Source organism: Dermacentor albipictus, chromosome 1 (genome assembly GCF_038994185.2).
Source record: "Dermacentor albipictus isolate Rhodes 1998 colony chromosome 1, USDA_Dalb.pri_finalv2, whole genome shotgun sequence".
Taxonomy (NCBI): Eukaryota; Metazoa; Arthropoda; class Arachnida; order Ixodida; family Ixodidae; genus Dermacentor; species Dermacentor albipictus.
Genome location: NC_091821.1, coordinates 24,363,786 through 24,382,862, shown reverse-complemented (window position 1 = coordinate 24,382,862; position 19,077 = coordinate 24,363,786). Strand labels below are relative to the sequence as shown.

The following is a 19,077-nucleotide window of genomic DNA, read 5'->3' as shown; positions in this document are numbered from 1 at the left end:
ATAGCGTCATGTCTTTCATGCATTTGCTTGTGAAACCAGCAGTGTTATCTCTTCTAGTGTATAAATGAGCGCACAAATGTTCTCATTTGTGATCTTAATAATACTTAAGCTGTTGACATGCATTGTAGTTAGGCAGACATCAATTTTATGGAGAGTAGCAATATTTATTAACCATGCTGCTAAGCACCCTAGAACAAACAGTGTACATTTGCATGTATTCTGTAGTCACAAGCCTTTACAATGTATATGTCACACCTTTACGCATTTCATATTGCGAAATCGTGCTTATTCAATTTCCGATGCAGCCAAAATTTCTGTTTTAGACATGCAGTAATGAGGACGGCACCAGTATAAAGCAACACACTCCACGCACTAAATAGAAGCTGCTGCGTGCTACGACAAGGTCATTGTGTGGACTTTGGCTGCTACTGCAAGGTAAACAACACCTGGTTCAGAAATAAATATGCTTGATATATGCTGTATTAGCTTGCTAGTCTTGAGATACATGTAATTTTTTTGTAGCAGAAGATATGAACGTTCGTTCATATTTACAGTTCAGCAAAATTGGTTCCAACATAAAAGAAAACACTACATGAGTTTGGATAATCTCTGCTGTATCTCATGTGTCACTGTTCTGCCCCAACAGAGTCTGTGCCAAGCACATCTTGGTCATCACGGGAGCCCCTATCTACACCAACAGAAAGGGGCTGGAGCCGAATTAGCAAGGCTTTACACCACGAACAAAGAAGTCGTTCCTGAAGTATTTGGATGAGGTATCAAGTCTACAGATGACTGTGTCAAGAGTGAAAAGAGCATCTGCCATCATTCCATCAGCACGGATATTGGCCGCGTCATCCAGGTACCTCAACAACAAAAAATGATGTCTTCAGATGTACCTGCAACCCTTGAACAAGCACAGACGACGCTGACCAAAAGAGTTCCGTCAGCTTGCCCTTCCTTAATGAGCTTCCTGGCCTCGTCAAATACCATTTGTGCCAAGTTTAATTTCTGTTCAATGAATGCAAGCTTTTTCATTCCACATTCTTGTTAAAGATCATTCCTCATCCAAACATTGAAGGTTAAACGATTCTTTGCTCATACTTAATACCAGTCACTGTCTAGTAGCATAACATATGTGTAGCAGTATCTTCTAGTGTACGTTGCCATGTGCAATTCCTCTCTTGAAATAGCTGATGCGGCATTGGCTTGTGTCTTGAATTAACATTTGCACTGTGTGCTATGTAGCTTTAAACTTTTGTTAATGTTTTTGACTTTCATTGCTTGCAAGGTAGAGTGGCTTCTTTCTTGAATGCAAGCTTTCTCATTCCCATATTTAATTCCTAGTTCCGTTCAGAGTTGCTATTCTTGCTCGACAGCCTGTCTTATTGCGCAAGCTACATTGAAGTGATTTAATGCGGAATCTTGCTTCGCTGCTGTCCGACTTGGTACTCGTCACCGCGTCACGTTTCCCGTATGTGGTAGTCTGGTCAGTTGCATTGGGAAACAGTCTCTCCAAGCATGCACCTGCTCCTGCAGTCCGTACAGCGACACAGACTCCGAATTTACACGCACTTTCCTGCTGCTGCCGTGTGCAAATTTTTGTGGCCTTCCTCGGCCATGATTTGGCGTCAACGGAGACTATCATACGTGATTACATGGTCCGAAGGTAACGCTGAAATGCCGGGTACTTCATGTCGCTATGTTGGCTGCAGCAGCAGATGCTTGCGTCACCTGATTGCTTTGCAATGCAAGTTGCTCATATTAAATGGCGACTGTCAGTGCAAACAGGTAGGACCCACTGTTCAATCTGCTTGCGCTGCTGGTTGTTGCTTGTTACCAGATCGACATGTGCGACGAAGGCAAGCACTGTGCCTGAAGTCGGGTAGCTGAATCTTCTGTAAGCGGCCCGTAGTGCATGAATGCTCACTGTTGTCATGTGGATCTTAGCCAATGTACAGTGTATTGTCTGAACCTTATGCGATGATTGAATGCAGAGTCTCATTTGATCATGGTTGCCGGATGTGGCGACCTGGTCAGCTGCATTGGGCAACAGTCTCACGAGGTAACCATCTGCTGCTGCAGTCCACACAGCGACAATGATTCCCGATTTACACACACCGTAATTGGGGCTCCCCGTTTGACCTTTCATGCAGCAGAAGTGGGCAAATTATGCTTGTGGGCCTTCATCAGACGTTATGTGGCGTGAACGGAGACCAGTAACGTGATTATATGATCCGAAGTGTATGAAGTTGACAGCCACATGGCTGGAAACGCCTATGCAAAAGTGGCTGCAGAATGGTGATGCCCACAAAACCGACCATGCCCATATTGAGAATGTGAGGCACCAAGTGCGAGTTACACATTAGTGGCACGCGAAAGAACAAAAAGAAACTTGCAGGTCGGAAAGGAGGTAATGCTAAAATGCCGGGTAGTCCATGTCGCTATGTTGGCTGCGGCAGCAGATGCCTGCGTCACCTGATTGCTTCGCAATGCAAGTTACGGCGACTGTCGATGCAAACAAGTGGGGCACTGCCCAATTTGCTTGCGCTGCTGATTGTCGCTCGTTACCAGACCGCCATGTGCGACGACGTAAGTGAGCTCGACCCTCAGCGAATCTCGAGATGCAAATTTTATTTCTGCTGTTGTACGAGAAGATGCGCTGCTTTTCTTCTGCCAATAAAGTCGCACTTCCTGTGCACTCACTTGTGGGTTGTTTGTATGGGCGTCAGTACAGGCTCTTTGGTCTCCGGGCAATTAGAGCGCACCAACTACGCGGCAGCCTAGGCAAGGAGGCAGGCCGTATAGGCAGCAGGGCGAGCAGGGCGAGCACGGCGTGTACCAGCGTACGCCACCGGCGGAAAACGGCCATATTGGATTTTGCTCTTAAAAAAAAGCTGCACTTCCGCTTCCTGGTTGAGCACCGCCATCTGGCGTCTGCCCCGCTAAGTTCCATGCGCTGCCGCTGCTTATTTTCGTACCACTGTGGAAGGAACAGTTTCCCTTCTCTAAAGTTGGTTCCTTATTCTATCACAGTAGCGCGAAAGCGGAACTATGGTGGCTAGCGGAAGGGAAAGCCCGCGACGATAAGCTGGTTCTTTATTTTATGACGTCAACTTTGGCGCTCGTTGCAATAAACAACCCTGACAACGACACACTGGCTCGCGATGCTGGGCTCGACTTCAGCGATTTAAGCACTGATGAACGTGACCTGCTGCTGAGGGCTCGCGCTGCCGGCGTCGTTGCATACTACTCGGAGAATGCAGACAAGACCAACGGAGCAGCGCTACGGACGGAGCAATGCTACGGGAAAGCATTGCTTTGAAGGGCACTCCACACAACTTCAGTAAGTCGGCGTTGAACTAGTAATCGTGTGGACGAAAGTGCAGCGAGCACACTATGCGATTTTTCGGCTCTTTGCCAACGCGCTGTGGCAGTGGTACGGCACTTAAAACACTTCGAAGGGAGAGGTTCACTCGTTGGCACACAGTGATAAGTAACGTTGGATTCGCCGCTGCAACTGCACTTGGCCAAGTTCCGCGGACCGTTCGCGCATCCCACGACATCACATGGGCGTGGCATTCTCGCTGCTTGTTCCAAATGCAAGTTTCGCGAGCCAGCAGAACCAGCGCAGCACGACGCGATAACGAAACAACTGAAACTCCAAAGCGCGCGCGACGCAAAGTCGAGCGCGCGGAGTCGAGCGAAAACGAAACCTTTCGACCACCCATACTACTGTAGGGTAACGTCAAAATGTTATTTTTTCTTAGAATCGAACGGAAGTAGACAAGTGGCATTTTCTTCTGTTTTATAACCTAATGAAATGACATTTTTAATACGAGTAGTTGAGTACCAGTGACATAAATTATCAGGAGGAGTGCCTTCGTCATCGGGCTAGTACCGGAATGTCGCTGGGGGGTCTCAAATCTTGTCACGCATTTACCTAAATTTCTCGGTTACTAAAGCTCTGTTCGTGATTATGTTGACGCCTTAGACGTTCTAGAGCATTGTTTATCACTTTAGCTTTACTTCATAGTAACCTTTAGTGTCCGTTTAAGTCCGCCACGTGGACACACGATAACCCTGTAGTCCTCTTTTGGCAGGTTAGGCAGCCTACTTGCTTTGATGATTTGTCGCACCTTGCATTCGTTCTTCCATTTATTTCGATTTGTTGCTTCCCCGACGGAGGTTCCTCCCTGCTGCAAGCTACAGACTAAAGACATTTTATCGCGTTCTGTGTTCAAGGGTCGCCTTTGGTAGGTATAGTTGTAATAGGGCGTTAGACAACTCTTCCAGCTTGTGTGTTGTCACGTTCAAAGATTTACGTATCTATATTATCATAGCCCTAGCTACTTCCGCCATGAATTGCAAGAGGGTCGGCTACCTACAGACTTTTTACAGCCCCGTATCCATGGACCAAAAAAAAAAAAAACTAGGAGGGAGCCTCACGTGATTCTGCTAGATCGGCATGCCAACCTCCTCCGAAGCCGCCCCTCCCGCTCGTCGGGAGCTTGTGCGCGGTGCCTTTCGGGTAGGAATAGGCCCACATTGTTGCCAGACCATTCGTGTTTGTTTGGTACGTGGTAATGATTAGTGGCTTAGTGGTGCCTGCCGTCGAAGGTACGGAGGGGCGTAGGAAGTACAACGCGTGGGTTTCTGCTACCACGGATGTCGTTCTTCGCTTCAAGTGGGTTGCCTTGAAACGTGGAGATAGAATGGGGTGCCAGACCCAAGGCGACATAATTTTCAAAGCATCATTTGCCCTTACCGTGCACCCCAGTTAGTCGGCGCTCCCACCTCCATACCCGTCCAGAGCATGCCTGCCCGAGCGTGCTCTATCGTTTCGTCAAATCAGCTGTTGTGCACCTGAAACTCCGGTGCGTATTTTCTTGCAAATTTTTGTTCTGCTGTCTTGCAGCTAAATAGGTTGAGACAAGACCTTTTGCAGGATTATTATTTGTCGTGTGTTTGCTTAGTAAAAGGTCATGTTGTTCATCTTTCGTTGTGAACGAAATAAATAGCATTACGCTGCACTTAAACGCCGAAATCGTTGCCTTTCCTTGAGATTTACGTGGACTATTTTGTAAGATTGTGTGGCGCGACGTCCTTACGCTGTTGAGGCGTGCCTATTGAGTTCTCGTCGGTCTGTTGAAAGGTAGAATGCATTGAGGAGAACGACTGCGTCGACTGGGGCCGTCTGCCATATCAGTGGGCCGGCACGGCCTCAAATATGGCCGGGTCCCCGGTTCGCCAGTCCATCGTTGGGCACGAGATGGGACAAATTTTGTTTGTTTGTTTTTTTTTTCACATGGAAAAGCAGTCGCTGCGGACCCTGGACGGTCGCTTGAGCGCCTGCACATGTTTGCAGGGGCGAAAAGCATCATATTGTTTCCCCGAAGATGCCCCCAAACGCGACGAATTGCCGTCGGAAGGGCGGCTTGGTTGCCACCACACGTTTGCAGGGCGAAAGGTTTCCTCGTTTCCCTGGACCCGGCCCGAAACGCGACCAGTCGTCCTTTAGGGAGTCGTCGCGGGTTGAATGCCGCCGCCTTCGTTCGCTACAGCATTGGCGCCTGTCTGCTGCTTGCTTAAACGGCGAGCCGCGTGGTGGTTCGCTGCTTTACCTGACTGACATAATAACACAGGCTCGGCTGATTCACACGCTTAAATTCCTTCACTAAACCGCGACGTGCCTTCGCTACGCCGACTATGTGCGCATATTCAAAAACCCACGCAGTAGACGTAACCTAAGCGAGCCGACTAGAGCTACCGCTTGCATATCACGTGAGGGCCTATTTCGCATCATCGCATTGTTTTTATGACTAAATGTTTTTATGACTAGGCTTCAAAATTGTCACATCACGCTCCCTCCTAGTATTTTCCTTCCTCCACGCACGTACCCATGGGCGCTGCCACATTTGTTCACATGACAGCACCCGCCATTGAACGCCTTCTGATCGACGTTTGTTCGCTTGTTTACAATGGGTACTGCGGCCGCAGGCATGGTTCAGACAGCCGCCACTTCGACTATCACGGTGAGCAGCCAGTGGGCAGACGACAACAGACTGGCGAAAGCTGCAGATCGAAGCAGTGTAAGTATATATTTCATTTGTCCATTCTATTTGCGTTGCAATCTTAATAGTGAGCAAGCTGACCGGCTGAAGCGACGAATGTAGAAGCCTGATGTTTGCTTATACACTTCATATTCTAGCCTCCGCAGTGGTAGATTTCTAGAGCTGTTATGGCAATACATCTGCTGTCCTCGTTAACTCTGTATGTGCAACAACTTCGTTCGGGAATACGCTTGTGTGCGCGCGCAGAAAGTGCCTGTTTTCGACCAGCTCAGACCGCGGTAGTTGGTCCTGATGGCGTATATTCTTGTCGCCAGCGTTGATCAGATAACTTGGGAGGGGTCTACTGATTAGTTACAGCTCAAATCAAAACATATTCGTGTGCGCGTGGACAAAAAGACTCGCGCTTTTGTGACGTCTACCTGTCGTTGTTTGTGGAAATGCGGTTGCATTTAGTTTTATTAGGTGCATTTTCAGAATTTAAGAACAAGGAAATAAAAAAATTCCCCAATGATCAGGACACTCCCTAACGCCAATTTTAAGCCCAGCTGTTTAGATGTTTTGAATTCGCGACATATTGTGGCAAAGAATTTGATTCTGAACGACATCTTTCTCTCGGTGGCGGCGCTGAGCCTCTGCTCGGGCAGCTCGTTTAGCAGCAGCGGCAGGCGAAGCACTTCCACCACTTGCGTCGCTCATTGTTCAGAAAGATAGCGTAAACACGGGAACGCGTGGCTCGCGCGTAGCCCACTCTCTTGCGGCAGCGGCTCAGGCGAAGTAGCGCATGCGCAATGGGTCCGAAGCACACGCCGGCGCTTTGTTTCCATATGGAGTATCGGTGGACGCGCTCACCGCAGGCCTAGTCGCCGCTGTGAAGCACGTCTCGTGCGCCCCTCCGCTTTCCTTCTCATCCTTTCGTCTTAATCTCCTCCATCGTTTCCTCTTCGCGCTCGCTTCGCTCTTGCCATCTTTCATCCCCCACTGCGCTCCGCGTTCGCTCTTTCATCCTTCGCTTGGTTACGCCGAGGGACGCCGATGCTCAACGCAGGAACGGGCGTCTAGGAGCCGCGCTCTAAAATGTTCCATGTGGCCGGGCGATTGCTCGCCTGCTGTGTGATTCCTGGCACAGAGAGAAAACTCTCGGTGCCCGCCTATTCGGTGCACGTTTGACTTCGCTGTTGTGGAAAGTGAAGTTGCTCGGGTATGCCAGTCGCGGTTGCGAGGGGCCGCCGTAGAGATGACTTCCGTGCTTATCAACACTCCGTGATATTTTGTGTCAGTGGGGCCGGTACCGCCATGTTTTGCTGCAGGGTTAGCCTGGTAGTCATTGCCGGCACATGGTTGCCGGTCATTGCTGGCAATTGGCTACAGCGCTGGCGGTAGAGTTTGTTGCGCTCGCCTTGCGGAAAGGTGTGCATGATGAACAATCGTAAATACGGATACTACTTGTGCAGTTAAGGTGGATGAAGCTCGCACATTCTTATCACACAAGTCTCTATCGCAGTTCTTGCCGTGCAGGACAGAGCAGGTATTCCCTCTGGTCTTCGACATTTTAAATAAATAATACTAAACTATTCCTGGCCTCTCAGTGGAACGTTACGATAGCAGCGGACGGCGGCTGACGCCTGCTTGCTCTCGACTCAGAAGCCGCTCAGTGGCTCTGCGCCTGTGGCGGCCCGTAGGGCGCAGTGGACACACTGCTCGCTGTATGCTAGGGTGAAGTAATCCAATTAGTCACTGCGACTCGTCCAAAATTTTCAACTATCCAGTTTCTCAAACACCTCTGTGGACCTCATATATATATCCATTTCTCTACTTCCCATGCATCATTTCTCATTCTCTATCTCTACTTAACACCTGTCTTTCTTTTCTTTCTTTTCTCCTCCTCCTCCTCCTCTGCCGACCTCACCGTCACGAGGTCTCAGGCGGCTTGCACGCAGCAATTTAGTTATCGATAAATCCACTCACGATTGAAAAACTCCACGCAATTGACAATTGTGCAAAACTGTAGAACCATGCGAAAATTTACCCATGGGTAAAACGCTGCCGGCAAGCAGCGATAATTGTAAGCATAGGTGTTAATTTAACCCTTTACTGCACAACTTTTTGTTTCCTCGTGATATTATTCATGGAGTTGAAGGGAAGCATAACAAAAGCTGTACTCCTACAGAAACTAACTTTAGTGAAGTTCTGTGTTTTGAATTTGCAGAAGAAGGGTACGTTGCGTATTTGCAACAACATGCCAATAAAGAAAAAGTTGAAGGTTAAAGATAGACTTAGTGCGATTCATACTCAGATGTTTATTTGCACGTGACAATCATTAGTGCACTCATGTTTTAGTGCGGAACAAAAAGAAGCAATTGTACTTGCTTGTGCAGCACAGGTGGTTCCCACACTTCACGCAGTCTAGCAAAACGGCGGGAAAATAACTGAACCTCACGGCCGATTTGCGTTTTCATAGAGCTACAGTTAAAGTGAAGAGAAATAGTGATGATTATCCCGGCGCTCCCAACACTTTCTATTGATGTGGAGAGGGAAGAAATTCACATGGCTCGCATACTCGCATACTGTTACGTTTCGCCTACGACGCGCGGTATAGCCGGCGCGGATGCAACGGACGCCGGGGCTTCGTTCAAAGCGGCGGACATTTTGGCCCGTTCAGCGCTGCCGCAACGCCTCCCCGCCAAGCGTGCCCAGGCATGTTTCAATGCCACGCGTCTTCAAGTGTGAGTGTGTGTGTGTGTGTGTGTGTGTGTGTGTGTGTGTGTGTGTGTGTGTGTGTGTGTGCATGTTGGTGCCCACGCTTGTCAAAGCGCGGCAGCCGGGGAGAGGAGCTCCCCAAGTGTGAAGCGAGGAGGTCTGACCGGCGCCGGCCCGGCGGATGCGTCACTACACTCGTCTCAACGTGTCTCTCAGCGTGTCCGTGCCCCGTCACGTGTACCTCTGACGAGGCGTTCCTTCTTGCCCTCGACTGCGAGAGTGTAAAAGCAGCTGCACCCGGACGCTGAAAAGTGGCTCCGATTTCTTCCGTCGAGCTACGTGCTCTCCCGTCTCTCCACTTCGGTCGACCTGACCGGCCGCTCTTTTGCGATGCTAGAATAAACAAGTTGTTCTGTTAGCAGTCGACTCATGCTTTGCCAGGACCTTCGGATGCTTCCAGTTGTGCCCCAGGCCGCCAGGCCAACGCTACCCTAGGGGCTTGCGACCCATTTGCAACAACTCGTGCCAGCGGTGCGATTGCAACAATACGATAGTATACGTTTCTTCATGTTTGCGCGTGTTCCTGCACTATACTCTGTGACTTCCTGGAAAAGTGTGCAGAACTTAATGCGTTCGTGCTGTTTGACTGTATTCAATATTCTTGAGTGCTATTTGGGTCTTAATTTTGTTTTCCATGCGACGAGGAGCAGCTGCTACCACAACCTAAATGCTCCAACTTCTCCTTTAATATCATGTCATTAAAAAAAATAAGACATGAAGTTTCAAAGGAGGAGATGGATAGACTACCGCTGGCTTGTTGGTGCTTAGAGTCGAAAACACCCCATTGAGAGCAAGTGCTTATTAACCAACCCGTAAAAGGAAACACGAGCCACGTTTTTCTCGTTTATTCTTGTGTAACTTCGTTTGTCCGCAAGAAAACAAAATATTTATTAAAAAAAGAGTAACACATACCTAAAGTGTACGTAACAAGCGCTGCGTGTGCACTCTATGTATTTCTAGTTGTGCCCACAGCGAGAGCTCAGTGTAAACATGCACGTCAGTGCGCTGGTGTGCGAGCGCAGACAATACAGCTAGCTGCAGGTCTCCCTGGCACGCCGTCCGTCTGCAGGCGCTCCGGGCGATTACGCCGCTCGTGATGAGGCGAACGCGGGCGCACAAAAGGCGGACGCGCTCGCTGCCGCCGGCGGCATGCAGCAGCGACGAACTTCTTCCGCCATGTCAACAGAAGCCCCACGCGCACTGGCTGGTGCCACCTGGGAAGCACCCCTGCCGAGCACTACGCAACCCTCTTCTTCCCAGCTCTCTGCGCCGCGCTCTCGCGGCTCCCCCACCTTCGCCGTTACTCACCCTGCTCCTCCGCTGGGCGCAGCAGCGCACCTGCTGCGACGTAGGGCCGGCGGCCTCAAAGACTGCCCCAAAACAGAGGGAGCGCTGTCGGAGCGCTGGCCGGACGAGGTCAAGGCTATGCGACTCTTCCTGCGTTGCGTGTGTCCGGGCATCTTTGATGGATGCCTGGGGCCCGTATCTTTTCTTGCGCCCCTCTATAACCCCTCGTTCTCGGTTTTCCTTTAGCTGTTGCCCGCTTTTATATGTGCAGCTTTTGTGATAGGTTTGGAAGGGGAGGTCGACACAAGCTTTAGGGCGTCGTAAGCGTCATAGCCCTCTCGAGAGTGGCCGACGATTAGTTTGCCTTCAAACCCGTGTTGAGTGTTTTCGGTTCACAAGTTCACGTGGAGGAGCAGCGAGGCTTATTGTAATCGGAGTAATCGGAGCCGTGTCTAGCTTGTGATTTCGGAAAGAAAAAGTGCACGGAATTCCGCTCGAGCGTTTATGCTTATCTTAAATGACACGTTAATGCTATTGCGACAGATAACCATGGTACTGTTAACGTTGGCTCCTGCTGTAACATTCTGTCAAAGTCCTGATTGCGATAGCACGGGTAATGTGACTAAATTGTGCCTCGTTTATCGCGTCTGTGCGTTCAGCAGTCACTGAAGAGAGGAATAGAAAATGTCAAGGCGACTCTCACCTTTCGGGCGAAAGTGCTGGTTATGTGGTGTTGGTTGTGTGGCGTTGGTTGTGTGGCGTTGGCTTTGCATGTGGTTAATATTTTACAGCTGAAGATAGCTTTACGAAAGATGTAGTTACCAAAGTTGCACATTTCATAGCAATATTTGAGGTATTCGAAGCGCGGCCGCGTAGAGCTCGTGATCCTACACACCCGAGCTCGTGTCTCATTTGACATGCTTCCGGGGAAAACGGACACCCAGCAGCTGTTCTAGCCGTCATTTTGTTCTAGTCGTCGAAATTGCGAGAATCTGGGGGTGTTCGTCGTGACAGCAAGCTTCTCGTACAATCTCTGCTGATCAAGCTGAAGTTTCGAAAGAAAAACATTCAGAGCCCTTCCACTATGGGAAGAGGTTGGTTTTGTCTAATTATATATTAAATCATTTAATCTGGTAGTTATGTTAAATTGGCTGTCTTGTTTTTGTTGTGTTTGTTTGTTTTGTCTTGTTTGGGGGAGTGGGGAGGGGGTACACATAGCCGTTGGTGGTGGTGAACCGGGGCACAACTCCCTTAAACAACGAGTCGCGACACGTCCTGCACACCGGCACTTGCTTGGGGCAGTCCGATGACACACTGCTGGATTGTCGCCGCTGTACAGTCTCGCTGCAGTTGGTCACCCACGCCGGAGATGGTGGAAAGGTCTCCGGCTAACCACAGACGATCACACGCGCCGCATGGGTACCCAAACAGATTCCCGACCAACTCCCGTTGAAATCTTGCCGTGCATCCCGGGAAGCGCTCGTCTGGGTTGTAACCAACTCTCCAGTGGGTATTTTCGGTTTCGCGATACTTCGCATCGCGTTTGCGCTTAGCGCCATTGGCCCGATCTTCGTCATTCATTTTAGCCCGGTGACGTCGATTCGACTCACGTTTCTGTTGCCGCTGCGCTCTAGACGGGCACGTTCTTCATCGGTCAGGGGACGGTCACTCGAAGTCGATGGGCCCGCACCATCGGCCGCAGCACGTTGGGCCGCTGCGCGTTCGGCTTCTCGTCGTCGCTTTCGCCTCCATTCGCGCTTTTGAGCACGCGGTCGCTCCTTGAAGGCGCCCTCTTCCTCTTCGAAGCGAGCGACACGGGTCCTACCCATACAGAGTCCAAGGGGAAACTGATAACGTCGCTAGGAAAATGGCTATGAAGGGGCTGTGTCTAGGAAATGACCAGACACAGCTGTTGGTTGGTACACTATTACGTTTCATCACTGACGTTTCGACACGCATCGTGATAGACTAGCGTTTGGGCAACAGCGTTCATCGCTCCGGCGCATTGTTTTTGTCAACATCTCGGACACATTTTTTTCCAGATCCTAGCCATAGACAGCTTCGCTGTAAAACTGATGTTCTTACCCTTGTGCCTGGAACCTATCTAGGTCCCCAGTGTGGCAAGGGTAGTTCAAGGGTGCGCTACAGATCCTCAAGCCCGCAGGGGCATGTGCCATTGAGCTTGGATCCTTTCTGCACTATCACCAGGATCGGCCCACATGATGGCTTGTTTTTGTCAACATCTCGGGGGAGGGGGGGGGGGAGACTTTGTTTCCAGATCCTAGCCATAAACAGCTGCGGTGCAAAATTCAAACGAACTGCTTTCAATTAAGGGAGATTCAAAGCTGAGTTTATGTTTGGTTCCATGATGTGTACCGTCTGCCCGCCGTGCACCTACAGGTGCGCCGCTAAGTCGGACGCATTTGCGAAAACATCTTTGTAGACGTCGACGGCATGCTTGTATATACGAGCAGAATTCATTAACAGTTTCGAAGAGTACTAATCGCGAGTTGCACTTATTCTCCAGCGAGTCATTCTAGTACCGCTCTCATATCGTGAACCCAAAAGTGAAGGCGGGACGGCCAGAAGCGTTTGACAAGTACGAACAGTTGTTTACTGCAGTTTCACCACCGGGGCATGACATTACCTCGCCGACAAGGGAGTTCTTAGAATATTAGGCGTTCGCTGTTGAAGAAATAGGTGAGCCCCTAGTTTTCTCGAGGATGCACGCGCAATACAGGCGCGCTTTCACGCTGGATGTCCTGGTTTTACCTATATCCAGCGCGGACGTTGAAAGGGCGTTCTCGATGTTCCGTTCCGTAAGTTATAAAGAGCACGACGCAGTGATCAATACCAACATTGGTAAACGTGTATGCATATTTTACAGCAAATTCTAATGGCGATAAACCATACTGCTATTGTAAAGGGTGACTGTAAATAACAAACACTCCTGCGGCTATGCTGACATTTCTTTTACAATCAATGGTCCTTGCGGATATGGGGGAAACTAAGAAATGAATAACCGTAAAAGGGTATTTAAAATCGAAAAATGTTATTACTCCCATGAAGGAAAGCTACGAAAAATACCTTCCAAGCTTGCCCAATATAAACTCCAGAAATTTACATCCATGTAAAGATCAATGTATTCAATAAGTCTTTACATTCTGGTGTCTTGAAGAGGACTGAGTAGACTATGTTTAGGGTAATATGGAAGACGCTTGCCCCAGAGCCCTCGCCTGCAGCCTGGACAGTACCATCACCGATGCGATGACAGCCACGATGAAAGATGAAAGATACGATGATAGAACAGACTTTGACACTGAACTTGAGCGACTGCGTGTAATTCGGCGGCGTGCTCAACAGCGGTACAGACGTACTAAGTCAATTCACAACCTGACAGAAGCACGACACCTTCGGAAGAAAATTCAGCGTAACTTTAATAAACTGGAGGCTGAGCAGTGGAAGTTCATGATTATGTTGGCTTAGTGTTTCACTGACAAACATAAGGGACAAGACGCGGACGTACGTTGCGCTACGTACGTCCGCGTGTTGTCCCTTATGTTTGTCAGTGTAACAGAAACCGCAATATAATCATGAACGTCCACCAACTAGCCCCGTTCATTGCTTTACTAAATGCTTAGCAATGGAAGCCATTCTGCGAATCACTTGATTCTAGGAAGCCACTGTGATATATCTGGACGACAGAGCGCGGCCTGCGGTCATCTTCGGAACAAGGGCATCATTTTACTGCTTTGGCCTTCCATCATGACCGAACAGAACTTATTGTGGCGGAAGAATTTTGCGCGATGATCGCTGGCAAGCCTGTCGCCCCGAGCAGTGACGTCATTGTCATCCCTGTAACCTGCGTACCAGAAATGGCCGTATATATACGGCCATTTCTGGTACGCCTTTCGCATTTCTGGTACGCCGGTAAAGGTATACCTTTTACCATAGAAGAACTTGAAGCTGCCCTAGCTGCCTCTAAACGCTCATCCTCTCGAGGCCCTGACAGTACCACCTTAGCCGCCTTGGGACATCTTGGACAAGAGGCGACAAGACAACTGCTTACATGCTTCAACAGCTTATGGCATAGCGGTAACAATGGAAGACAAGTCGACTGACACCACTGCTAAACTCGGGAAAATCTGCGTTGGACTTGACTGCCTATGGCCCTATTGCGCTGGCAAGCTGCATCGGAAAAGGGATGGACAGGATGGTTCCCGCACGTCTGGAATGGTACCTCGAACGCAACAACGCCTACCTCTAGTGCCTGGTGCCTGCGTGCACCACCGATTTATTTCGGGCCCAGTAAATGTTGCTTCATCATCATGCCTTCATGGCAGGCTTTCGTCGGGGCCCTTCCTCTACCGACACTGGTTTGATCTCGCAACATTTATTCAAGAAGAGAAAAGTTTCAAGCAAATAGTCGTTGCGCTCTTCCGCAATGTAAAGAGTGCCTATGACAATTTTGCCCATGACGTCATCCTCAACTCTGTGGGGATTTGGGCAATTCGACGCGCCATTGCGCGGATGCATTTCACCTATGTTCTGCAATCCTCGCTCCGAACCAGTTGTCAGCGGTGGCGCTCCACTCGCGGTAGTTCGCGGTGAGGGTGGAGCTAGTGACGTCACGAAGCGGCCCCTGGTGGCTACTGCCGTGACGGTAGCGGCTCGCTTGCTCCTTAGGACGGCGCCGACGATGCTTCCTCTCGTCCGCCGACACCTTTGTGACTAGGACTGAGATCACGCATGGTGCCTTTTCCTGTGCGGGGAGCGCGTACATCGTGTTGATCCTATCCCGACGCTAAGCCGAAGAACGGGTGCCTAGTGCTCGCGCGAGGTCGTACCTCGCCGAGCCGCACTCATCGGAGGCCCAAGCCAAAGGAAATTGCCCGAGCTCTCGCGAGTTGGCCCATTGGTTATCGCGAGAGCAAGTAGCATAGCCGCCGGGACTTTTCCTAGCGGCGTGTCCCAGCCTGAGCCTCTGCTCTCGCAGCGACGTGCTACAGGCGCCCCTGACTGTATTTTCGCCCTTGGTGCGGGACCCCTTTGGTTCCCCGCCGCCCCGGGACCGGGCGTTTGTGCAGTGTCGGGTGCCGTCGGACACAATAAATGTTTCCGTCAACTTAGGGAAATACTGTGTTCTTGCGTGCGTCGCTTGGTAGCCCCTTGTGGCCTGAGCTCGGGCGAAGCGGCGCTAGAGGCTGACGGCTGACACGGCCCTGTGGCTCGCTAAGCTCAAACCCGCGGTGGTCGGTACTCCTTTGAGACCCGAAGGCCCCACAACTCTCTCGAGGCGATCGGAATTGGTGGCCGAATGCTTGGATGAATACAGAACTACATAACCCGCTGATATCTTTATGCGCAAACCGAAAAGAGCCCAACAGCTGAACATTACACGTACTGCGGCGTGCCTCATGGAGGAGGATTTGTTCAACGTTATACTGATTGGTATAGCGGAAGTTTTGCCAAAGTCGGTCTGTGTATCAATATATGCAGATGGCATTTGCCTTTGGACTTCTATAGTTACTCGCATTCAGGTGCGTGCGAGACTGCAGCAGGCAACAACCATGACATAAGCCAACCTTCATGTACAAGGCCTGCGAAGTGCGGGTTGATTGCATTCACGCCCAAACCCATGATGCCATACCCACTATACATTAACGGACCGACATTATTATGAAAGGGCTGATCGATCTTTAGGTATCATAATCAATAGGAGCTTTTCGTGGAGCGCCCATTGCGCGTACATCAAAAAGAAACTGTTGTCTTTGCGCATGTCTTGAAATCTATGTGTGGAAAATCATGGGGAACAACTTTACGATCCATGCTACATCCATGCAGGTCTTTTTATCTAGTATTGTTACGTTACAGACTGCCAGTGCTGTCAAATATGTACAAGTCCAATATTCGGTCATTGGAGAGCTCACAGAGCTAGGCACTCGCACCTCTCTGGGACTAACTCGAAGTGCTTCGATTTTTGCAACCATCGTGCTTGCCAGAGATCATCCTATTACAACATGCATCACTGTCGATTGTCTGAGGGTGCACATTCAACATATTCCCCGCATTTCCGTCAGCCATTTGGTCCTTTTGCCCTCACAAATACCTCGAGCAATATTTTCCAAAGTTATCGCCTCTCATCAAGACACCGACATCTATTGCCTTCTTTCTTTTCACCCCGTTACCCCTTCCCCCAGTACAGGGTAGCAAACCGGACGCGCGTCTGATTAACCTCCTTGCCTTTTCTTGCCTCTTTTTCTCTCTATCTCTCTCTCTACATCCATAGCTATAGGGGAAATCAGTGCCCCTAAGCATGCGAAAAACTTTCTACTATGTAGTGACCTGCCAACAATTTTTTATCAAAGCAGTGGTTTGTTCTCAACTGCAATATCAGCTTTTTTAATCGTGAGGCATTGTTTAAATATTGATGTCTTTATTTATTTAACCTAAAATGGCTGATTACTAGCGGAGGAAATGAAGGCCAAAGTTTCCCATCTTGAATTTCGCGCAGGGCGCAGCGTTCGTTACGTCAGTGTTATACCATGTACTTCGTGTGTCCGGGCCGTTTCTTGGCAGCGGACGTTCTCGAAACTGCTAGGTGGAGGTTTTTTTTTTGTTCCTTTAGAATGCAATTTATTCCTTGTTTATTGACAAAATGGTAATTATTCTAGGTTGACGTTGATCAAATATATGACGTCACTGGTAGCTAGAGTGGAATCATTCATATGGTGTCGCCACCCGTTTTTCGTTACCCCGCCTTTTGTGGCTTACCATATCTCCGCACGCGAAGAGGCCGACGTTTTCGGTGCTCCAGAAGTGCCATTTACAAATCTATCATAAAATTTTTCTTTAGTGTACAATGTAGACAGCTGTTCGCAAGTTGCACTTCACTCAAATTAGTCCTAAGCTGTATGAGTGGTTTTATACAATCACTGCTTTAATTAAGGGACACTTGGTGAAGTTTGTTGGGATGTGAAGACGGGAAGGTGCAACACGAGATTCGAGCACTAGCCCTGCCGGTCGAAATAGCAATGACGACCATTTCCCGACGTCCTTTTACTTCTTTCGTTATTTGATCGAAGCTAAAGTTAAACGCTTCCGCCCGCGCAAAACTTATCAATTCAAACTTCAGGCAAAAGTTAGCAAAGATCAAGAACAACAACCGATGAAGAGCTTCACTTAGCCGTGATTCAGCACTATTATGAATAATTCTTGTTATTTAAAGACAATACAGGCCAATAAGAAGGTTTCCACCTTATTCACCCATTTCACCCACTCCACCAACCGCCGCGTATGCAAAAAGGGGGAAGTGGGGATAACTGGGTGAATGTCGAAGTGCATTCTTTTTCTTTTTTTCTCTCTCTTTTCTTTTTTGCAGAACGTCTCAAATCGCCTCTCTGTCGAAAAAGAATATGCCATTGATCAGTAGTGACTGCCTGTTTATTTAGTCTACTCTGGGCTTATTTGGGAACCGTAGAACCGTATCCGAATAGTGCAGCAAAACACGGACACAAGAAGAACCGAAGACAAAGACAAGCGCCAACTATCAACAACTAAGTTTATTTCCGGCATCGGTCGTATTTATACTCCCCAAAAACCACGTGCACCGCGATATCAACCTTGAAGATACGTAGAAGACGGCTTGAAAACAATCTAAGATCGGTACATCAAGAAAACACCAAGAAAACCCAAATGATACTTTGCAAATGCAGTCAGCTTTCATGACATGTGCAAATAATCTAACTCTCTCGCGCTCAATGGTAATGATGGTTTGCTGATGCATTGGTCAGCGGCCGAGAGGATTTGCTCAGTCATGCTTCCGCAACAGTCACTATATCATTGTCCGCGAGAGAGTCTGATTATGAACACTTTTCAAGGCATCAGAGAACTGACAATCACCGAATGCGGGACAGTTACAGAGATGAGTAAATATATGCTGGTGCTTCCTGCAGCTCTCTCTCTCTCTCTCTCTGCGTGCGTGCGTGCGTGTGTGTGTCACACACGCATACACAAAAAAACAGCTCAAATTTGTGTACATAGGCGTAGTTTATTTCTATCCCTTTTTGTTGTATATGTCAGTTAATTCGATGATGCAGATAAGTAAACGTTAGAAAGCAGGCCCTGAGGTCATCCACATGCTATGCACTTGCAATGCCATCTTTTCACTCCATTTGACAATGTGGTCACTGGAGTTTAGCCATGTGCCATAGACGGACTGCCCCTAGTTATCCACATGGGAGACACAGACAGACAGAAAAACTTTATTCATAGCATGTGAGTTTGGACTCTTCTGGGTCCCTGGACCACCGCACGGTCCCGCACTACGTCGAAACGTTCATGCTCCTTTTGCTCATGACGTCAGCAGCCCGAGCCACCGCAGTAACCTGCGATGTCGGGTCCGTAGACGAGAGCAGGACCTCCCAGTCCTCCCAGCTTGAGATGGCGGGCTGTCCCTGCGGGGGAGGATCGGCAGGGCAGCCAAAAAGGATGTGGGAGAGTGTGGCGTGAGGGTCTCCGCATAGGGAGCATGTAGGGGAGGTGCCACAGTAGTGGGATAGCAGCTGAGGGGATGGGAGAGAGCGGGTCTGGAGGCGTCTCCAGAGGATCTGTTGGGAGTGCTCCACATGGGAGAGTGCTACCGAGTGCGCGCAGAACAGCGCCCCACCGAGAAGTACAAACACAAGACACTCCGAGGGTCAGCCAAAGCCGCATAAGAAACCGCGAACATCTTTTTGCTCCACTGGAATGACCGTACTGTGACATAAATGGCAGTCAGCTTTGTTGACTGAATACATAATTGTTCACAAGACTAATCAACATCGTTAACGTGAGTGTTGAGGCACACTAGCCTGTGCAAAACGGTGTATCGACAAAGGCCTTGCGTCAAACAACAACGAAGCTCAAACCGCACAGAATTGATTCAGTATGGTTTCTTCATTGATTCAATATTGTTCAGAGC

General features: G+C 49.2%; 1 long non-coding RNA gene across 1 annotated transcript in view; it reads left to right on the top strand.

The window, feature by feature from the left end:
- The first annotated feature begins 4,643 nt into the window (after positions 1-4,643).
- The window catches only part of LOC139054749 (uncharacterized), an 88,098-nt gene continuing 73,664 nt past the window's right edge, over positions 4,644-19,077 (top strand). Inside the window, exons 1-2 of the long non-coding RNA XR_011511472.1 lie at positions 4,644-4,874; positions 5,998-6,089. This is a non-coding gene — a long non-coding RNA (uncharacterized lncRNA). The remainder of the gene's footprint in view (positions 4,875-5,997; positions 6,090-19,077) is intronic.